The sequence below is a fragment of the Condylura cristata genome, unplaced genomic scaffold, assembly GCF_000260355.1.
Source record: "Condylura cristata isolate star-nosed mole 26May11 unplaced genomic scaffold, ConCri1.0 scaffold00011, whole genome shotgun sequence".
NCBI classification, from domain to species: domain Eukaryota; kingdom Metazoa; phylum Chordata; class Mammalia; order Eulipotyphla; family Talpidae; genus Condylura; species Condylura cristata.
The window spans coordinates 41878705-41900674 of NW_004567112.1; the positions used below are offsets into that span (position 1 = coordinate 41878705).

Genomic DNA, 21970 nt, shown 5'->3' on the forward strand with positions numbered 1-21970 from the left:
AGACTCAGAGACTCTAGAGATTAAAGCAGGAGCCTAGGGTCTGGAGTCCCAAGTCTGTTTATTAAGACTGCTCATGAGTATATATAGGGTTAAACAGTGAAAAACAGGAAATGTGCCCAAAGCATGGAGTGGGGTGCATGTTTGTACCAGGCCTGGGGCTTCTTGTAGCTTCTACTTGAAACAAAGCTATTTGCAGGACAGAGTGTACTGTGCTCTGCTGACTATTTTGTTAGCCTTAAGGGAGAATGTGCTCACCCATGCACAACATTGGCCAGGGCAGACAGGTGCACCTGAGGTCCTCTCAAGTTAGCCACATTTTTCCCTTAATTTTCTAGATAGGATTTGCAATACTATCTTAAGTAGTGGTAGTGAAAGTCTAATCATAGAGAAAAACAAAATAGGACATTAGCTGTCAGTTTCTCATACAGAAAGTATATTTTAACTTAAGGATTTTTTTCTTAACAATGAATGGCATCTCTTACATTTTCAGAGCAAGTCAAAAATACTGTGAATAAAATCTAAGTACTTAAATTGACTAGTTACAGTTTATCTGGGATAGATGCTGCACATTTGTGATTTTTTTCGGTTGCTTCTTTCATTAAATGATAGGTCATGAATGTTCTTTAGTGCATGTCATTCTCCTCTGTCTGCTTTCAGCTCATGGCAAATAATGTATACAAGACATCCTTTAATTTGAAGACCATCCTTCTTTCCCGTTGAACTAAAATGAGGGCATATGTCACACTCAGCACAACTGCAGTGACAGCTCACATGGTTCTTCTCCCAGACTCATCCAGAGCTGCTTAGTTATTGTTGCATATGTATAATTGAATAGTTATGTCAATGGGTGTGTCTCAATATGTAAGCATGGATTAGTTATTATCTCTGTGGCATTCAGTATCTTGCAACTTTTTAGGCTATTATCTTGAAAATAATATTGGAATGCACATATGGTCCACTCTAGCTCTAAAACTTTATGATCACCAAAATTCTAGAAAAACACATTTGCTTCTTTTACTAAAATAAGAAAACAGATGCTATAAAAGATTGTGCATCATAATGGTACATGAAAGTTTTGTTAATATTTTTACACACATATAATTTAGTATCTCACTTGATAAATTACTGTAAATGTTAGGAATATATAACTATATAACTATAACTATAACTATAACTATATATATATATATATACACACATTACACAGACATTGCATATACTGTGTAATATATTCTATATAGCCATTGACCTGAGAAAGGTATATTTCATTATAAGAATTTCATCCTCTTTTATCATATACTCATTCATCTAGTCATCTAGTCAGAGGGTTATATATTTTTTTCCATGAAAGGTCAGCTAGAAAACATTCCAGGTTTTGTATGTCATATGGTTCTTCTTTTGTAGCACACAAGTAGTTACTGGCAATAAATAAATGAATGAACATGTTTCAATAAAGTTTTATTTTGAACCAGGTATTTAGTTGAAATGGGATGTTAGTCATAGTCCTAGCAACTACTGAGTTAGGTTGTATGGAAAAGATTCTGAATATATCCACACTCTAATGAACTATATATATTGCTATTGCAGCTTTATTTTTACCCCAACAATGTGTAGAAAGACTGCTGTTATATTACTAAGGATCTGATATAATTCTCTTTTTCATACATAAAGCAGTCATTCTAGCATAAATATTTGTATAAATAATTTAGCATTCAGAAGTCCAAATTTCATTTTATTCCATTTTATTTCTATTGATGCAATATTGGTTTACAGTAAGGTATATGATTCCGAAGTACGGGTTTACATCTCTTCATTTGTATGCTGCCCACCATGTATGTATATATAGGTGCACACCACCACAATACCACATCTCCTGGATTGTGTTTCTTGTGCCCCTTCCCTACTTTACTTACCATTTCCCTTTCTAGTATCTCAATTTCATAGCTATATTTCTAGGGTAAGATTAATTTTATTTTTTTCTGTTTCTTCTTTTTGTTTCTTTCTAATCCACAATGAATGAAATCATCTCACATCTGCCCTTCTCCTTTTGACTATTTTGTAAAGCAAATTTTATTATTTCAGAAAGTCATATAGTATAGTTTAGCCCTGCACTGACCCATACCTATTCAAGTGTGGCTATTTAAATAAGTATAAATTAACTAAAATTAATGAAAATCATTAATGAAATCTAAATTTTGGTCTTTAGTCTTATGACACATTTCAAATGCTCAATTGTCCATGCTTCTACATGTTACTGTAGTGGCTAACATAGAGAACATGTCCATCTGTCATGACTGAAAGTTCTGGCATGCAATACTGATATCAGATCACAAGCATATATATAGTCAACATTTATACATACAAAGTAATAATAAGTGATAGAGATAGTTTGCCAAAAGGAAGCCTGAACTTTCAAAATCTATGATTATATTTTCAAACTTGCAAAGATTTCCACTTAAGACGATTACCACAGAAGTTTCCTAGATTTGTGTCATGCCCTTGTATGTTAAAAAGAAAATTCCAGCTCAAGTAAGTGCCATTCATCAAAGCAACTTGACAATTGCAGAGGGCTACAGACTACTACTTGCAGACATCTATACAACTATAAATTTTAAGAAAAAAATGTAAAAATTTGAGCTTGCATGTACCCACACTCTGAGAACATGCTCAGGTTTGTACATTAAATTTTCTTAAATTTTTATACATATGTATAATGTATGAGAGAAATACAGTTATCTGATATTACATATGTGTAATATCACACATACACAGCCATATATGTGCCTGAGCTTGTTGTATTTGACTGCCTATGACTCGCTTCCAACCCATGACATTGAAAATAATTTTAATTTGGCCCTCCGTGGTGGCGCAGCGGGTTAAAGCACAGTACAAAGAAGCTGAAGCCACTTCCACATGAGTTCAATCCCCGCCTCCCCAAAAGGAGATCACATGGCAAGGCAGACCTCTCCTGACCCCGCCCGCTGCTCCCCTCAGCAGTGTACTTCTTTGATCTGCCTGTTCTGCTCCCCACTCTGTCTCTGGTGAATCCTCCCACCCTCCACATCTCTGGCCTGTACCACTGTTCCGTGTGAATAAATAAATAAATCTTTTTAAAAAAAAGAAAATAATTTTAATTTGTAATGAAAGACCTAACATTTTTGAATCAAGACACATTTTAGCTTTAAGGTGGTTTTTATTCCTTTACAAATTCTCATTGCTGAAATGTTTTTAGAAATTTCAGCAACAAATTGAGATTCTAAAAGGAACACACATAGGACTGGTTTTAATTTTTTAATCTAGTCAAGGGAAACAGTCTTGAATCAATTATCCACAGTTTTCAATGTATAATCAAGAATTCTGACAATATTTAGATATTGAATTGCCAAGCTATTAGGAACCAAGAGATTTGATTAGACATCCATATTAATAAACACCTGTCATAATATTGTAACAGATGTTCTAGAAATACAGCTAACCCAAAATGTAAATTTAAAAATTTCGTTCATATTCCTCTGCACCCTGATTCATAAATAGAATTTGGAAACCTTATTTGTTTTGCTAAAATTCAATTGCTGAAATGATTTATGTAAGTGAAAAGCATTTTTTGGTTGAAATTACTAAAAGATCTCATTGAAATCAAAATGAATTGCACAAACATTTAAAATTATCAGCTAAAAGTAAGTTGGCAAATAATATGTGTGTGTGTGTATATATATATATATATATATACACACACACTAAATCATTTAGGATTCTCTACATATATAATACACATATAGTACACACATTATTATATATATATATATATATATATATATACACTAAATCATTTAGGATTTTCTACATTTGTGAGTCCTAAATAAATTTGTGAGAGTTGAGATTTAATACTCACATATGTAAGTTACATAAATTTATAGATTTTTGTAAAATACTGAACACCAGTCTTCTTAATACAGTGGTCTTAATAAAGCAATAAATGTGTGACTAAATGCATTCTCATTGGTCTAAGAGTATATTTCTTGAGAATACTGTAGATAAAATATAAATGAATATTGAATATTGGAATGCAAGTACTATTTAAAATATTATCAAAAAATAAGTGTATTTATAAGACCTTAAAATGTGTCTATCTACAGTTGAGCTGATAGGGTTTTTTAATGCATTAGTGTATTAAATTTTCCCATTAAAGTCTAAATATGGAAAATTTCCTATACACATGTATATATATATATAGTATTTATATACTATAACTTACAATTATACTGAAATTGACAAATGCCAACTTCAGGGAACATCTATTTGCTATGCCAGATTATTAAAATATTTGTCTCAAGTAAATCCAACATCATATATAGTATTAATGGCATTCATATATCTCTATAAGAATCTAGTATATACAGAGTACTTCCTTGTTCATCAATTAATTTAATCCTAGAACTTATTCCAGAAGTTGGGCAGAACTGATATTACTATGCCATTTCAAATAATATAAACTTGATATTTAGAAAGAGTAATGACAACTTGTAAGTGGTGACTGTCCCAACCTCAGTCTCCACCAACCCTCCAGTATGTGGCAAGCTGTCATGGGCATCTAGATACCTGGTATTGATGGTGTCAATTTTGGAAAACATTGAAACCAGTTGCTAAATAGAGCAGCAGAAAAATCCAAGGATAATGATACAAATAAGACACTTGAACACTTGGAAGAAAGATTTGTCTTCTATGACCTTAAAACAAACACACATACACATACATGCACTTTCACAACTTTCAGGTGATGAAAAGTTAACCATTGTGAATGTTTCAGAATTATGACCCCTGAGATGTATACTGATTTTCACTTACTTGTTGACTGTTTTTATCTGTAATCTAGGCTAAATGTTAGAATATCTAATTCTGTGCTAAATTTACAACCAAATAAAGACTGAATGCAAGTTAATGTTTCTCCTTCTACCTCTTCATTCGTTCCCCTTCCCTCTTCATAAAGCCACTAGACTTCCATAGCTTATTTTGCATATTATAAGTCCCACTTCCACAGGTTTTCATAGAAATAGAGCCCTAAGTTTTTAAAATGTCTCATTCTGCTAGCTGCTGCTAGTCACTGTAATTACATGTTATTCCAACACTTGATGTGTCTTCTCTTTGTACTGGATATGAGTTTTGATAAGAACACTCAGCCACATGTGCTTCTCAAAACCTGCCTGAATTTTGACTGGAAGAAATAATGGGTATTTCCCCCTTATTTCTTTTCTTCCTCCTTCACTTAGGTTTTTGATGTGAAGAACAGTGTATTTTTCTTCTTTGATTACAATGTATAATTTTTAAAATGTCCATTTTCTTCCTAATATCCTCAATGTATTTTTCAGAAAATATAATGCCAGATATCTGAATCTAACCACTCATTCTTATAAAGATTTATTATGTGTTGCTTCAAAGATTATATCTTGGACAAATGTGAGAAATTAAGTAGATTGTTGCTCAAATGAAAGAAATAACTAATAGTTAAATCTGTCAGTCTATGAGAAAGAGACCTATTCCATGGTGATCTGGCCTCTAGTGTAGAAATATGCAATCGGAAACTAGATAACTATTAGTCAGGGAGGTTGTAGAAATTATATCCACAGCTGAGAGAACCCAGACTAATTAGCCATCAAGTTCCCATTCAACTATTAGTTTCTGTAATTGTATGGTTCAAAGGCATTTGTGATTTTAAAGTATCATGATTCATGTCCACTATGATTAACAATTTTTCATTCGTCTCTCATCTATCTTGGCTTTTATTTCAGTGTCATTATGTATGGTTTATAGTTCCTATTGAAGAAAGAAATTGCCTCCTTTGTAAATACCCTGTGGATCACTTTTAAAACAGCTGGAATTTAAAATGTAAAAATTTTATCTTTTTCTTATCCACATTCAATCATTATAATATATTTTCCCTGTCAATTCCTAACTGGATACAGTCTTTAAATATCTTCCCCTTCTACTAATGCTAGCTCTGCCCTAACCAACCTTTTTTTTTTTTACTGAATTACTGTTTTATTCTCAAAGAAGAAAATGTCTAGGAAAAATTCTAATCAGTAATTAAAATGTACAAGAGTACTATGTAATGAATGAATTAATAAGTAAAGCAATTTATGAATGAACTACTGTTGTATCCATGAAGCTTATTATCCAAGAAAAAAAAGGATTTTTTTAAATGCTCTTTTCCAGTGAGCAAAATTTCCATCCAGTTATTGTGTTATAGAGAACAGATGACTTATTCATATTTCTTCCCAACATCTTGCTATCAAAGCACCCAGACATAACCAATAATCAAAAAATTTTGGTAATATGAGTTAATTGATGGCCATTCCTAGAAGTGAAATTGTTTCTTCTAAATAATTCCAAAGAACTGGGATCTGTCATTATCAAAGATAGGAGAAATAAGGACTCTTTTTTTTAACCCACAAAATGTAAAATAAATAAAATAAAACTGGGAAACTGTAGGGGCAGGAGAAAAAAATCAGAAATACCAGGTCTGAGTGACACCCCTAATCTGGTATTTCTGAATGTGTACATATCATGGAGCCTCTAGTTTTTATAAGGATTATTATTATTTTTTATAAGTAGAACTGAAAAACTTCACAGTCCTATAAGGAAGAATTTTTTTGGTGCATATTAAAATTCAGTGATGTGTAGTAAAGTGTTTTTTTTATAAAATTTCACATGATTGAAACATGCAGTTAGGGACAACATTAAAACTGGGGAGTCAAGGGTAACAGATTGTTTAATCCAAAATTAAAGCTAGTAAATGTCTCTAGTATTATCTAGTGTGGGGACATAGGAAAAATTAGAAGAGATAAGGCAAAAAATGAAAGGGAAAGCAATGGCAAGAGAGAAAAGGAAGCAAAAGAACAGATAAAATAACATGATTATATTTCAATGAGAAGGTATGACCAAAAGCCGGGCAGAGAAAGGGGATTAGAATGAGCAAAAGAGAAAATAATTGCATGTATTGAGGAAATGAAAGTAGACCTCCCGGTGAGCACATGTAGGCCGGGCTCCCTTTGAAGTAAACTGTATTACATAGCATTAGACTGTGAAACCAGATACAGGTAGAGATGTGTGTTTCAGCCCAGCACAAGATTAGCCAAGGCAAAATGTATTTCCATGGCGATGAATAAATTCAATTGTCAAGACACTATGCCATGCATTTATTCATTGTTAAATTAGAAATAGCAACAAGAATGTATGCTCATGTCACAAAGAATTTCTTCTTAAGCAGTTTTTATGATTTTATGTTTCCAAGAGCAGGGCTTTAGTGGATAGTTCCCTCCTGGTAGTGGAGTATTTTCTTCAGTGCAAACAGGAGGAATGATGACTGAACTGTATTTTACTTATCTCCAATTTGGCCTAATTGGAAGCTCTGTAGTTCTCCTGTTGTTACCTGGTATACTGTCTCCACAATTACCTATCCTGTACATGACTTAATGATGGAACATAAACTTTGAAAAAAAAAATCAATCATTAATCTCACTGGTGATCCTCAGGAGGCATCTGAGTATATGGAAGATGATAAAGAATGGCCAGGCTCAGCTCTCAGCAGACAGAGCAGATCCTGTAGTCTTTGGCCTTTAAAGTAGCTGTATGTTTCTAGAAATAGTAGCTATGTTTAAAAATAATTTCCTCTTTTGTTCCTTATACTTTTCTTATAATTATGTTTTCTGATTTTCAATTTGAATTCACCTTTCACCTTTAGTTCTTTGATGCTCTGAAAAGTCCGTAAGGATAATTCCTATTTTCTTTATCATCTGAAGTGCTAAAATTGTTCTTTAGCTGGGCCCTCCCTGGTGGCACAGCGGGTTAAAGCACAGTACTAAGAAGCTGAAGCCACTGCAGCATGAGTTCGATTCCCTCCTGCCCCGGAGGTGATCCACATGGCGTGGCAGACCTCTCCTGACCCACCTGCTTCTTCCCTCAGCAGTGTACCTCATAGATCTGCCTGTTCTACTCCCCACTCTGGTTCTGGTAAATTCTTTCACCACCCTGCACCTCTGGCCTGATCCCATTTCTGTATATATAAATAAAATAAATTGTAAAAAAAAAAAAAAGTTCTTTAGCTTATATGAGTACCTTTAATATCCAATATCTAAAATTTGGAGTAATTAAAAACATGTTTTCATGATCATAGTTTCTCTTTAGAACTAGGAGAAAGTTGTGTGACAGATGAGAATATGTTGAAAGTACATGCATACATATTTTAAAAACAGAATAAAATGTATCTTAAGATTACACTCTTTTCTAAGTTTATTCCAAAATGTGAATTTGATCTTTGAGTCTTTCCAAAAAATAAATAAGTAACATATGTCCTATTCTCCTTTTATGTGCCCTTTAATAACTTAAGTCTTTGGTTGCTTGTACCTCAGAAGACAAGAATCTAAAATAAAAGTCAAAACAGTATAGTTTATTTGAGGCTGGGACATGGGAATTAATTATCTCTTGAAACGTGTATTTTGTATTTATGGAAGAATATTAAAATGTCAGTCCAAGGTGAGTCTCCCCACAGTTCTTCCTCCTTCCAGAGGCTATGGGATACCCAAGTTTGGTTCATTTCCCAAGTAAGTATAGAATGTACTTCAAGAGCCAAGATGTGTGTAAGTGTGTGTGTGTGTGTGTGTGTGTGTGTGTAACGGTCTATACTAGGGAGGAAGAGGTGACAATTCTCAGGAGAGCTACAGATAGGAGAGAAGGAATATTCAGAAAATTTAAATATCAATTTCCAGCTTTGGGGGAAGAGGAAGACTTCCCTAAAAAATATCTAATTTGAGCCATTACTTTAAATGATAATCTCCAAAATGGTTTTTTGAGATACCCTAATGGAGAGTAGAAGTAAAATACTGCAAATTTTTCATGTATATTACCATAGCTCTAAGAACCAGTGCTTAATATATGTTGACAATGGTATTGTCTCTCAGTAAATATTGCAGACAAGAGAGCTTTGTTATCTATGATCATGGTGCTATCAAAATATTACAATGAACATTGACCTGGTTAACTGTGTTTATGAATTATACTATCCAGTCTTAACTGGATTAACTCATTAACTTAATGTAATGAGCTCTGTTGATTTAAAATTTTCAGGGAAAAAAAAAAAAAAAACTTGGCTTGAGGATAATTAAATGAGAAGCCCTAACAAATAACAAGATGTCAGAGTTGACAATTCTTTTATTCCTAACAGGAGAAGTTGGTCAGACACGTTAGAGAGTAAAATCAATGATGATATAATCAAAACTGACAAGAGCTGGGTCAATAAAATTAATTATGAAGAAGAGTGCATGAACTATGGATTTATATTCTCTAATATGTTAAATTTCTCCTTAGGGGAGTATTGCACATTAGGATTGTTTTTAATGACTTTAAGAAGATATTTTTAGAAATTCCTTTCATCTTTAATCTCTTTAAAAAGTATATTTATTTTATAATCATAATTTACTAGTATAATGCTATGCATGTAACATATAAGAGAGAATGAAGGTGAAATATGCTTCATCTCATTCAATACTCATCAAAGTAAACTGAATAAAGTCCCCAGAACATCTAGATTTCTTGCCTGAAAATGCACGTTGGGCTGTTGAAAGTCCCCAAAATTTGGTCAATGTGAAGAGAGCATGTCTTCAGGATGCCAACTCCTAGCATAAACATATTAGCCTTCTCCATCCTATGGAATAAGTCACAATCACAGTGATTTTAGCCTCCGAGGTGACATTTCCCCCTAATGTTATAGAGAGTTTAACACCAGAGTTTAAACCATTTAATTTAATTCTGTGAAGTTCCTCCTGAGAGCTGCAAATTTGAATTTTATTCAGAATAACCATCTTATCACATGAATACTCATTTTCTCCTTTCTTATTCATTTCTTCTTAAATGATCCCATGTAATTGAAGGCCCAGTGCCTCAACTTCAAGGAACATTTTCAAAAAAAAAAAAAATCACTGGCTTGGGGAGGAGTTTTAAGTAAGAGGAAAAGGTGGCTGTCTCAGTGGAGTTCAGTATGTCTCACCCATCATTTAAGTTTCTGAAAGAAACCTGTGAGGCCTATTTTGAGCGAGAACTGGGAGACATTAAAAGGAATAGACCCTCTGTCGAGAAAGCTGGAAAGGAGATCTATGATTGAATGCATTCTGAATCCACAGCTGGGGTAGCACCAAAGCCTCTATACTTAACAAAGAGAAAAATAGTGAAAGTTCAAAAGTAAAGAACATCCACTGCCCTTCTATTGTATTTTTGGCTTAATAAGAAATCATTGAGCATGCAGTTCTAAACTAGGTTATAATTCTTTTAATTGAATTCTGTTTGACATCAACATGCCAAGTTCCAGTTATGCTATCTAGTATGAAAGTGGGTACAAATATCAGAGTATGGTTGTGTCTGTTTTATTTGGGGGGCAGGAGATTTCAGACCAGGAAGTGAGCATTATACTGGATGACTGCTGACTTAGAATGATATTGTGTTAGCATCTTTTAATTGAGGAGGTATTGAGTATGTTGTCTCACATCAAGTTTAAATAAATAGTGGATATTAGACCTGAGATGGGAGAAAGTAAAATCAATAAATTAAGTATGTGTTTGAACTACAGTTGATTATTTCAAGTATGTGTTTGAACTAAAGTTGATTATTTCAATCAAGTTTTAACATCATGCCCTTTAAAGAAATCCTTTTGGTTACTGTACAATAAAATAATTCAGTGATTATAATTACTGTAAGGCATGTGAATCAATAGCAACCAGCTACAGTGGCACATTGACATAAACAGTAGCTGCATAAAACAGTATGTCTCAGGTCACAGACAAGCAGAAAATGGTAGGCTTTACCTATCTTAAAATATAATAACCTAGCTATGCCCAACCAGACTAGGGGGAGAAGGGCCTGCCAAAGAACTGGCAGGGTCTTATTCCAGAAACAGAAGGCTTGATACTGTCCAGGCTTGATACTTTGAACCAGCACAGTACCCATTCTGTTACCTATGAAAAGTCTTGAGTAAGTTAGTGTCCTTTATAGCACTAACTGTGTGTTTCTCCATCTTGATCTTAGGATAGCATTGCATAGTGCCCAGAGTAAAAAATGAATTGGTATACAGACTGTAAGATGGTCAAATGCTAACTATGAAGACTAAATCGCATTATCTTCATAAATTCAAAAGTCTCTGAATCTGTAACACTGGCTCTGATTATAGAGCAGGGACAGCTTGTATAGCACAGTGGTTAAGGGGAGCTGGAAAAAAAATGCCTCGACTCAGTAAGAGATCATGTACATGATTAATGTCGAGGCCACTGCCAACAGGAAAAAGAGGGACTCCCACAGTCAGGAGTGCAATTGTATTTACAGTACATTGCCTTTGATTAATGTGAACACTCAGAGAAGTAATGTGTAGAGGGCAAGAAAAGATCTGTTTTCAAATGTTGGTGCTGAGTACAGATTTCCCATTATGTCCTGAGAAGGTGGAAGTGAATAATGACTTCTGACTTATAATCTTTTTTTTTTTTTTTTTTGGTGGGGTTTGGGGAATGAGGTTGCTGAAAGGGTTACTTTCCCAAGCATCAAGGAAGTTTATGAAGGAAGGTACTAATTTATCCTGCCAGTTTTTAGTAAACTTGTGAGTATGGAGTCACCAAAGAGAAGTTCATTTTTTATTTCCCAATTGCAATGATCACCTGCTTCAAAGAGGTTTCTTAGTTTAACTATAAGTTGTCCCTTTTTTACCCCTTTAAGTATGCAGTGGGTCTAGTTTCTGAATGCCTTGGGAAAACATGCTCCATCCTCCAGGCCTGTAGGCTGAAACAAATGGCTTAATTTCATATACTAATCATTTTGTAAATCTCCCCCAAAATGAAGCTCCTCCTCTCTTCCTGCCCCTTGCTAGATTCTAATATGCTTCCTGTAATTACATGCATTTTATATGTCACCCTAGGAAGAGAGAAACACCTGATAGAATTAGTCAGGGGTAAGGGAAGGATACTTGAAGTATGCCTCCAGGTTGCTCTGTTTTGCTTTCTGGTGTCACCAGATTTGCCCTTTGATATGAATTGTAAGTAAAGGATTGTCTAGTTAGGAAACTATTAAGAACCAAGAAACTGACACATCCACTGGCAATTACAATAATTTGGTCAAAGTAAAACAAAAGATCAGCAAGCTGGAGAAGCAATCATCAGAATACTGTTCATTTGTACAAACTGATGTGATCTAAATTCAAGAAACCAGCGTAGCCCTGTCAGAGGTGCCAAGTATGATTACTTGTAGTGAATCTTGAGGACTGTGGTAGACTGGATAATTATTCTTCAAGATAGAAGACATTCTAAAATCTGAATGTTGACTTTATTGGCAAAAGGATTTGCAGATATGGCTGCATGAGAGATACTGTTATGGGAAATGATCCCAGAAAATCTGGGAGTGTCCAAAGTAATCACATAGGTCTTTATAGGAAGGAGCAGGAAATAAGTCCATCAAGATGACCACAGAAGCAGTGATGTACATGGAAGATGAAGGAAGGCATCATAAGCTTGGGGTCTCCAGCAACGCCTGGGAGCTGAAAAAGCCCAGGGAATAGATTCTCTCAACTGTCACCATGAACCAGCTGCTGATGCTTCTATGTCAATTTAGTGAAACTTATTTTGGAGTTCTGATGTCTGGATCTGTAAAATGACAAATTTTTGTAATTTGAAATCGCTGAGTTTGTGGTAGGTAATCTTTTTATAGCAGCAATGGGAAAATAATACCAAACTCCATATGAAGAAAGATTAGGACAGCAATTGATAGGAGTGCCTGGATCTCTGAGAGAAAACAGAGAATCAACTACCAACTTTAATTTTCCCTTTAGACTGATGTAAGAATTTCCTTGACAATGAATGAGAAGATGAAAATGGCAATGTTTCTGAAATGTCTAGTTTTTTTTTGTTTTTGTTTTTTAAAGATAAATAATCTTTTCTTAGTTTCACAAAGAAAGTTGACTTAGTAAGCTGTTTATCGGTGATTAGTCAAAGAGAGCAAATCCCAGATCCTCATCCAGTTCCTCCACCTCTTCCTTTGCTTCAGCCTTTGCTAGGTCTGCAGTAGCAGCGGGAAGGACAGCCACAAATGGATCAGCAGAGGGAAGCCTTGACCTTCTCAGCAAGTGGAAAGATGTATGTAGTCTCCAAAGACAAAGCCAGTTTCTGCTTGTACCCACTGGTGAGGGCACTCAGGCAACCATTGGGTAGCCACTCAACAGACACAGTGACAACATTATTACTCCCTTCAGGAAGTCAGAGTGCATGTCATGTGATTTCACTCACTTCGAGGTTGTGTATGGATGATTAGTCCAAAGAAGAAAGGGGTGATGTTCAGTGTTCAACAAGGGGACTCCACTGGCTCCCACTTTGTTTCCAGTCTTAGCTTTATATCACTTAGGATCTCAGTGGTGCTTCTGGGATTGTAGTGCTGATGCCCAAAACCTGGAAGAAGGTTGTCTGCTCTGTCCCCAGACCAGCATTTTGGGCTGGCACAGTGACGTCACATGGGATGATGGCATCAGCAGGGACAACAGCTGTTTCCTTACTGGCCAGCAGCATGTTCTTGATCTCAGTCAAGTCTTCTTGGTAACACAAAGCCCAAGTTCCCCTCAATTGGAGGCAGCAGTTTCTCCAGAGTTGGGTTGTTTTCCAGATGCCCTCAATGTCCTTGTGCATAAGCATTACCCTGACCATCAGCATTATACATGCCCACAGAGGAGCATGAGGATCTGTTGCTTCTGCTGAATACTCACATTGTCTGCTCCCACAATGACACATTTTGGATAATCATCCAAAGTTGTGTGATCTTAGGATGTAGTTGGACTTTCCCAGTCAGCTTATCTTCCCGGGGCATCATGACAGTTCATCAGGGATTGCCGCATCCTCACATCCTCAGGAGGAGGCCTGGAGAGAGCTCTATTGCTCTTTAGATATGTTTTTAAAACTAATTAGGTAAAAATTGGGTGAAGTCATTAAAAAAATAACTTCTTTTTGTACGGCTCAATTTTTATTCATGCTACAATTCTCATGAACTTAATGACTTTCTTTGGGGTTTTGGAATACTGATGGCCAAGTCTTGGCCACACCACCAGACTACCTTTTCTGTGAAAGTCAGACTGCAGTTGAAAAAGAAAAAAATAGTGTGACTTTCTTTGCTTTAATGTATCTGCTTCAGCCCCTAGGCAAATTGGGGCTGAAAATAGGGGGAGGGGAAAGAGGAGCAGAAAGAAGAAAAATAAATGTCAGTTTGCTGAAAAGGGAAACTCAGTCAAAGAAAGCTTATTGCATAACCCTTGAAATTGGTCATATAGAGAGAAGGATGCTTTCATAGGTTTCCACTCACAACAACAGTGCATCTCTTATTGTATATTTCTTTGTATTCAACATTCCACTGATTCCAAGCTATGGATTGAATTTCACAGCTTCAAGATGCTTACCAAAAGGAAACTCTATGATACTTCCATCTACATGATTTCATTGTGAACTCTGAAAGTCCTAATCACCTAAGCTCCTTGCTTTTAAATTCAGACCAGCTGATAATCATCTTCCTTGAGGGGAAGTTTAGGCACTTGTAGTTACTAAGGTTCTGTTTTCTAGTGTATAGAATGCAGATTGTGCCCCTCCAGCAGGACAGCAGAGATGGTCTGAGCGAAGGACATCAGGATTAAAACACACACTTCATGGTCAGCAAGCAAAGCACACTTTATTCTTCTCTCCTTCCCTATTTATACCCTTCAGCATGGAACCTGGGGCTGGGGGTAGGTGGAAGCTCTCAGCAAGTGCGTCAATAATGTACGTCAATAGCATGTGACAATAACATGGGGGTCAAAGAACAGTCACATAAACACAAGGTAGGAACACTTCATGCTTCCTGTTTTTCTGTTCCAGCACCCATGGCTCACTTTTTCTGTTTCCACGCATGTGATTCTGTGGGGAAGGTGGGGAAGTCTGTCCAGGCAAAGGACCCAACAGATTGTAGGGACAGAATGAGTCTGTCAGGCAGCTTCTGCTGTGGTATGTGCAAATTTGGGATCATCCTAATGGGGCCCAGTAGGGTTTAGAGTAAACCTGTGGCCATGCTGGATATGGGACTGTGTAAGAAACCTGAGCCATTTAACAGTGCCTGGAACATAGTAAGTGCACCAAATTGTTTTTCTTTTTGTAATTTTGGTATAAAAATCTCATGGAAAAGTAGTAAAAATCTTTGCACTCAGGAAGAAATGGAGAAAGTCTATTTTAGTACAGACAAGCTGAAAAAATCGGGATGCCTGACCTCTTCTTTACCTACAACTTCAAAACTGCTAACGAAATCCTTCATTCTAATTCTCTTATGATTCTGCCTAGGTGTTCAGTGCTGTTGCCTTTAAGGGTACTGTTTTTGTAGTCTGTCTAGGATGTCCTAGAACACCAACTGGCTGGGGATAAATTGGGGATTCAAGAAGAGAAGGAAAATTTACCTCAGAATTTTTGTGAAAAACAAGTGTTTGGATTTGAGAAATGAAATTCCTACTTCAGAAGCAACAGCCCTCTTCCCGGCGTCACACACATACACAAAAACACACTACAGAAAATATTGTCCCCAGGCAGATTCTCAAAAAGGTCTCCAAAATAACCTCTAGTCTTGTTTTATAAGCAAATATACCTTTTAAAATACTATCATCACCATGCACAAAATGAAGCTTATCTAATTGTTATTTTTAATAATAGACCATATATACATTGTGACAATTTCAAAACAAAAAGAACTGGTATTGTGCTCAGGTTGAGTATATGTTTTATAATTTCCACTGTATTGGTGAAGACTCAGGCTACTTTCCCCATTTTATCCCATCTACTTTTCTCTCACAGAGAACATAGACTTTAACTACTAAGGTGAAAAAAGAAAGTAAGATTTTAGCACCCCTGGGAGTATGTACAGAGGGAAAGTTATGTGTTAGTAAAATCCCATTTTCTTTTCTTCCTCAATCCAAATACATTTCCAAGTTGTCTTGGCAGTATATGAATCTGCTTATCTGGATTTTGGAGTATTGATAGGAGTTATATGTCCCAGTTATTACCCTGACCCCTCGAATCATCTATGAGATACTGGTTTTTTCCTTTGTCAGAGTCTTGATACAAATGTGGAGTTTCAGGAGGTAGGTCATCTTGTACCTCAAAGGGGTCTGGCATCTTAAATGGCTATGTGGTATATAGATGGCCTGCTGTCCCAAAATCCACCTTAACTATGCTTTGAGAGAGAAATAAACTTTATTGGTTTAGAACATTAAAACACTTTGATGTTTTCATAGCAGCTTGGTCACTCTAAGTAAAATGGAAAAAGAGGAGGAGTAGAAATGGTATGTACACTTATGCCCACACATACGTTCAGTCAATGCTCAGAGAATATTTTCATCATCCACAGGACAGCACTCTTTTCAAACTGAAATCCCAAAAGCTTCTCAGATACTTTACCAGATTATTTGCTACCTGATTTTCCAAGGGCTTTTATCTGATAGTCAAAACTTGACAATAGCACTTTACAAGGGAAAGTAATATCCAGAGGGAAGAGATGTCTAATTAAAATTTTGTTTTTCATTAGCAAACAGAATGCCCTTGCTTGAATCTGGTTCCTCTCTTTATTCTATCATTTTCAATTGTTTCCATGTTAATATTTTTATTTTGCATCTAATGTCAGAATTGTAAGTAAGAGAATTGCAGTGATTTCCTAGTATAGATAAATCTTTAATACTGGAAAATTGTTGTAGTATCAAACATACTGTCATTAAATGCAAAGCAGCTCCTTAGAAGGAATTAAAAGCAACAATAACTACACACATACAGTTTATGGGTTTTTCTCAGTAAAAATAATGGATAAGTGTTACTAACCCACTGAGGGCTGTGCTGACTGCTACATTCGCCCAAACTTAGGAGACTCAGAGACGTGAGGGAATGAAGCAGGAGCCTGAGGTCTGAAGTCTGTTTACTAGGACCGCCCAGGGGTGCTGGGAAAAACAGGAAATGTTGGCCTTACTGGGGAGTGTGCTCACCCATGCACAACATTAGCCAGGGCAGACAGGTGCACTTAAGGTCCTGCAAAGTAGCCACAGGTTAGATTATACATTTATACTGTCAGTTGGTGTGAGAAGTTACTCTATTTGATCAAGTTAGTTCACAGTTTATGAAAAGTACTGTGACTCTTAAATAAATGATCAAGACATGTATTTTCTAAATTGTCATTAATTTTAAAGGCATAAAGGAAAGACCAAATAACATTTTCTGAGCAACTGATATGTCCCAATTGTTGTGAAAAATATGTGCTTTATTCTTACCATGGGATGGTTATCACAATCTTTATTTTAATTAAGGAAAAATAAACTTAGATAAACTAAGTTACCCTAGGCTATATAGCTAATAGGCAGCAATGTTGTTCTGCAGATAAAGTGTATTTCCCAGGTCCATGGTCATTTCACTAGACTCACTGCAGCACTACATCTGAGTACTGGAATTGAGTAAATAACTGTTTAAACTACAATCACAGAAAAAAAATAAAAACCTGTTACAAATAAATAAGCATCAAAGTATAATCATCTGTCTAATATGGCACATAATTGCTAAATTTAAGCTTAGTGCTTAGAATTCAGGGAAAAGGAAGGGAGGAAGGAAAGATATTAGAAAAATGTGAAAGGAAAAAAAATCAAAAGAAAAAAAGAAATCCCAGAACTATAACTGACTTGTGCCTTTGCAACCATTTGTCGTGAGTTTAAACGTGCACGTAAAATAGCACATTTTTATTTTGTGGGCATTGAAACACCGATTAAGGTTGTGTTTTGAGGTTGTGTGTGGTCAAGTTGATCCATTTAATGGACCTCATCTTTCTCTCTCTTGCATTCCTGGCAACCCCATCAATGCCTAAGGAGATCTTATAAATGTTTTAATTTATCTCTCTATGTCTTATTGGAAGTAGGATAGAATAGTCGTTAAACGTGAACTTGACTGGGATACAAAATTGCCTAGTTCAAATCATTTCTCTTTTACAAGCTGCAAAACTTGGGCAGGGTTTTCTTCGTGTCTCTTCCTCATTTCCCTTGACTGTGAGGTGAAGATAATTCTAAATTCATAAGGTTATTGTAATGATCAAATGAGTTTCTGTATGGCATATTGCCTAGTATGTAGGAAATGCCAAGTATGTTTATTATTATGAAACAAAATATATGCTATCATTAATGCTATCTGATAAGTGAAACCTAAGGATGTAAATATACATATCATTATATAATGTAATGACATATCAAAGATGTGAGTATATTAAAGACAAAAATATCAATATATAAAAATACCAAAGAACAGAGGTTTCAGTGAAAGTTTTTGGTTTTAACAAGGGAATAATATTATGTTTTCAAAGATTTAGGGCCTACGAAATACAAATCTAGAAGTAAACTTCTTGCTTTGATTTTCATTATAGCAGAACATAACAAATCATTGCGTGGATATTCTCTGTCTGTGCAAGACAAAATAAAGCAATGAAATTGTCTGATACTTCCTATTATTAATCCTGGTTTAATGAGCTTTTACTAGGCATAGACACCATCTTATTTCTTGTGCTAATAAAAAGAGAAAACAAGGGAGAAGTGGATTCCAGATGGGAGTGAGGTCATGGAGCCCAGTGAGAGCCAAGGTTGAGGCATTGTCAAAATAGCTGCATGCTTACATTGCACCAACATATATAAGTTTCACAGGTATCCCTTTTATTTACTTGCCGAAAATTAAATTTTCCATAACATCAACATCTCTGGGTTGTTACAGCTTTTCCCATTATATTTTTAATCTATAATTTAATGATTTATCAGCAGACTGTGCCACCGCTTGATCTGCACTCCTTTTTAGAGAAATAGATTGCTATTGCAAGCACTAATTATTACAGATTCCTGGCATCTGGCTTTTTTAAAACGTTTGCAGAGTTTACTTCTGCTCTCGTCTGGGTTATCTTTCTCTGTAGGATCCGACCTCAGTGATTTAAGACACAATTTGCTGACTGTCGATCCTGAGACCCATTATGAAAATGAAGGTGCAAACAACCTTTGAATGCATTTCCCAATTTAAAAAGCCTTCATTACATAGCACATTTCAGGCTGAGGAGTGTTAAAAATTTATCATAGTTTCAGTAATTGTAGCTTCCTTTGGAAGCTTGGCATGATAAGGAGTCATTTGTAAAATGTGTATTTTGTTTGGCACTCACTAGGAAGCTGGCCAGGCAATACATTTAATTAGAAAGGTGAGGAAGAGAATAATTGCTGTGTATCATAACATATTAATGCTACTTTTAAGTTCTACATGTTGTGAAGATAGTGGTCTCATAGCATGACAGATATTTAAAGCTAGAAATAATTTTCCTTTCATCAGCCCAAGGTTTTTATATGGGGAATATATTATTTTGAGGGGAAGAGTACATTAGTTGTGCTCTTTAGATGTAACTCTTTGTCTATTGTTTAAGCTAAGAAAGTGTTAGATGCTGTCCTTGGAAAGTACCTTTGTCCATTGTTTGAGACCTTGAAATTGATGCATTGCCATTTGGGAACAGCTTTATTTAAGTTTAACTTTCTATGGAGATGCATGGTAATAATGAAATGCAGCTCCATCTTGAGCATAACCATGTACATAATATCTAGCCTTGCCTCATGCATAAGGTAAATTTGATAAGAGCAACTCAAACATTATTATGATTAATGTTGATTTTTAAACAAATTATAAAGTAACCTGTGTCAGCAGATTCAAAGTGAAGAAATATGATGACAAAAATCTTACATGTCAGATATTGATTGTGTTAAACATGCTGTTCCATTTTAATAGGGAAACTTGCCTGTGATGAATTTGAGAAACAGCATGGAAAAGTAAAATGAAACAGCTTTTGGGGATAAGGGCGCACACATTTTGATGTTTTGGTTTTCAAGTATTAAATACTCTGATCACTTAGTTTTGCATGAATACCATGCTTGGTACATCTTTAATGAACAGATTTTCTTCCAGTAACAAATCTTGCCAGATTCACATTGGGGTATCTACCCTCAAAAGCAGCTCACAGTATAAAGAAGCCATGGAGAAAGCTTGTTTCCATCACCCTTCTTTTCTAATGCCACTGTAATTTGACCTCTCAAAAAAAAATTTTTTTTCACTTAAACAGCATATTCCTCTTTCTTCTTCTTCTTGTCCCCTGCTCCCCTGGCAAAAAAAAAAAAAAAAAAAAAAAAATCCCTTTAGTCAGTAATTTCTCAGTGTCCCATTATCAGCTAAGGATGAGGAACACGAGCCAACTAGTTGGAACAGTCAGTGTTCTGCAAAGGGTAAAATATTGAATGTAAAGAAATGAGGAGAGGGACAGTTTTAGTTAGATAAAATGGTGTCATTCATTCTGTTAATCATTTCTTATTTATTTTGGGCAAAGAGAAGGTAGAGGGGCTCTCCCTGGTGGCACAGCAGGTTAAAATGCAGCACTGAGAAGCTGGCCCCCACAGCCACTTAGGTGTGAGTGTGATCCCCCCCAGGGAGGTGACCCACATGGCACATCAGACCTCTCCTGCCTCACATACTGCTCCCCTCAGTGTTGTACTTTGTCAATCTACCTGTTCTGCTCCCTGCTGTGACTCTGGTGAATCCTCTCACAGGTCTTGCACCTCTGGCTTGTACCCCAGTTCTATATGCATAAATAAATCTTTAAAAAAGAAGAGGAGTGGGCCCTCCCTGGTGGCGCAACCAGTTAAAGCACTGCACTAAGAACCTTAAGCCAATTCCACATGAGTTCGATCCCCGCCTGCCCCAGAGGTGACCACATGGCATGGCAGACCTCTCCTGACCCACCCGCTGCTCCCCTCAGCAGTGTACTTCGTCCATCTGCCTGTTCTTCTCCCCACTCTGCTCCTGGTGAATCCTCTCACCCTCCGTATCTCTGGCCTGTACCCCAGTTCTGTATGAATAAACAAATCTTTAAAAAAAAAGTTAGAAAAATATCTCTTTTATGAATCCCACTCCCAAAATTAAGACTTGAATTTCTTTTTGTATACTTACAAAATCCATAAAGAAACCCCAGTTGTTTTTTTTTTATTCCAAGCCATTAGGAACCAAACTTGTCTTGAAATAGTCACTACCCCTCCTCCCATTAACAAGTAATATTATTCAATGCCTACTTTATTTTATGCATCTTCAGAGTGCTTTGTAGAAATTAACTAAATGTAATGTTTTGAATGTCCCCTGTGGCTGGTGGTACTATTACAGAGGAATGGGGGCACAGAATCAGTATTTATCTTGCTTGATTTATTCAGTTTAAGATGTTATCTGATGTGGAAAACAATCTAGGACAGTGACACTCCAGATTCATACTCAGTTACTTTCTTTTTTCAAGATTTATCTATATTGCATACAAGAACTGGAGTACAGGCCAGAGGTGTAGGCTGTGAGAGGATCTGCCAAAGACAGAGTGGGGAACAGAACAGGTAGACTGACTGAAATACACTAAAGAGGGGAGGAGCAGGTGAGATAGACACCATGTGGGTCTGCTCCCCACCGGAGGATGGAACTCCTGCTGCAGTGGCTGTCCATAGCTTTGTAGCGCTGAGACTTAACCCCTTTCTTGCACCACTAGGGAGTCATCATACACAATTATAATATATTAATTCTGAACAAGAGAATGTGATAAAAATGAATTACAAGTAGGGTTTCCCTGGTGACACAACGGGTTAAAACACAGCACTATGAAGACATCCAAAGCCACTGAAGCATGAGTTCAATCCCTGGCCAGGGAGCTGACCCATTTGGCACAGCAGACCTCTCCTCTCCTCCTGCTGCTCCCCTCAGCAGTGTATTTCAGTCAGTCTGCCTGTTCTGTTACCTTCTCTGTCTCTGGTGAATCTTCCTATCCCCACATCTCTATTCTGTACCGCAGGTTTTCATGCATGAATAAATATCTTTAAAAATAT

The 21970-nt window shown here is 36.1% G+C and overlaps 1 protein-coding gene and 1 pseudogene across 1 annotated transcript in view; one reads left to right on the forward strand and one right to left on the reverse strand.

Annotated features, from left to right (window-relative positions):
• CTNNA3 (catenin (cadherin-associated protein), alpha 3) overlaps window positions 1–21970 on the forward strand; it is a 1271003-nt gene that overhangs the window by 1201452 nt on the left and 47581 nt on the right. The gene's annotated exons all lie outside the window — the stretch shown is intronic.
• Window positions 13007–13878, reverse strand: LOC105853516 (annotated as a pseudogene).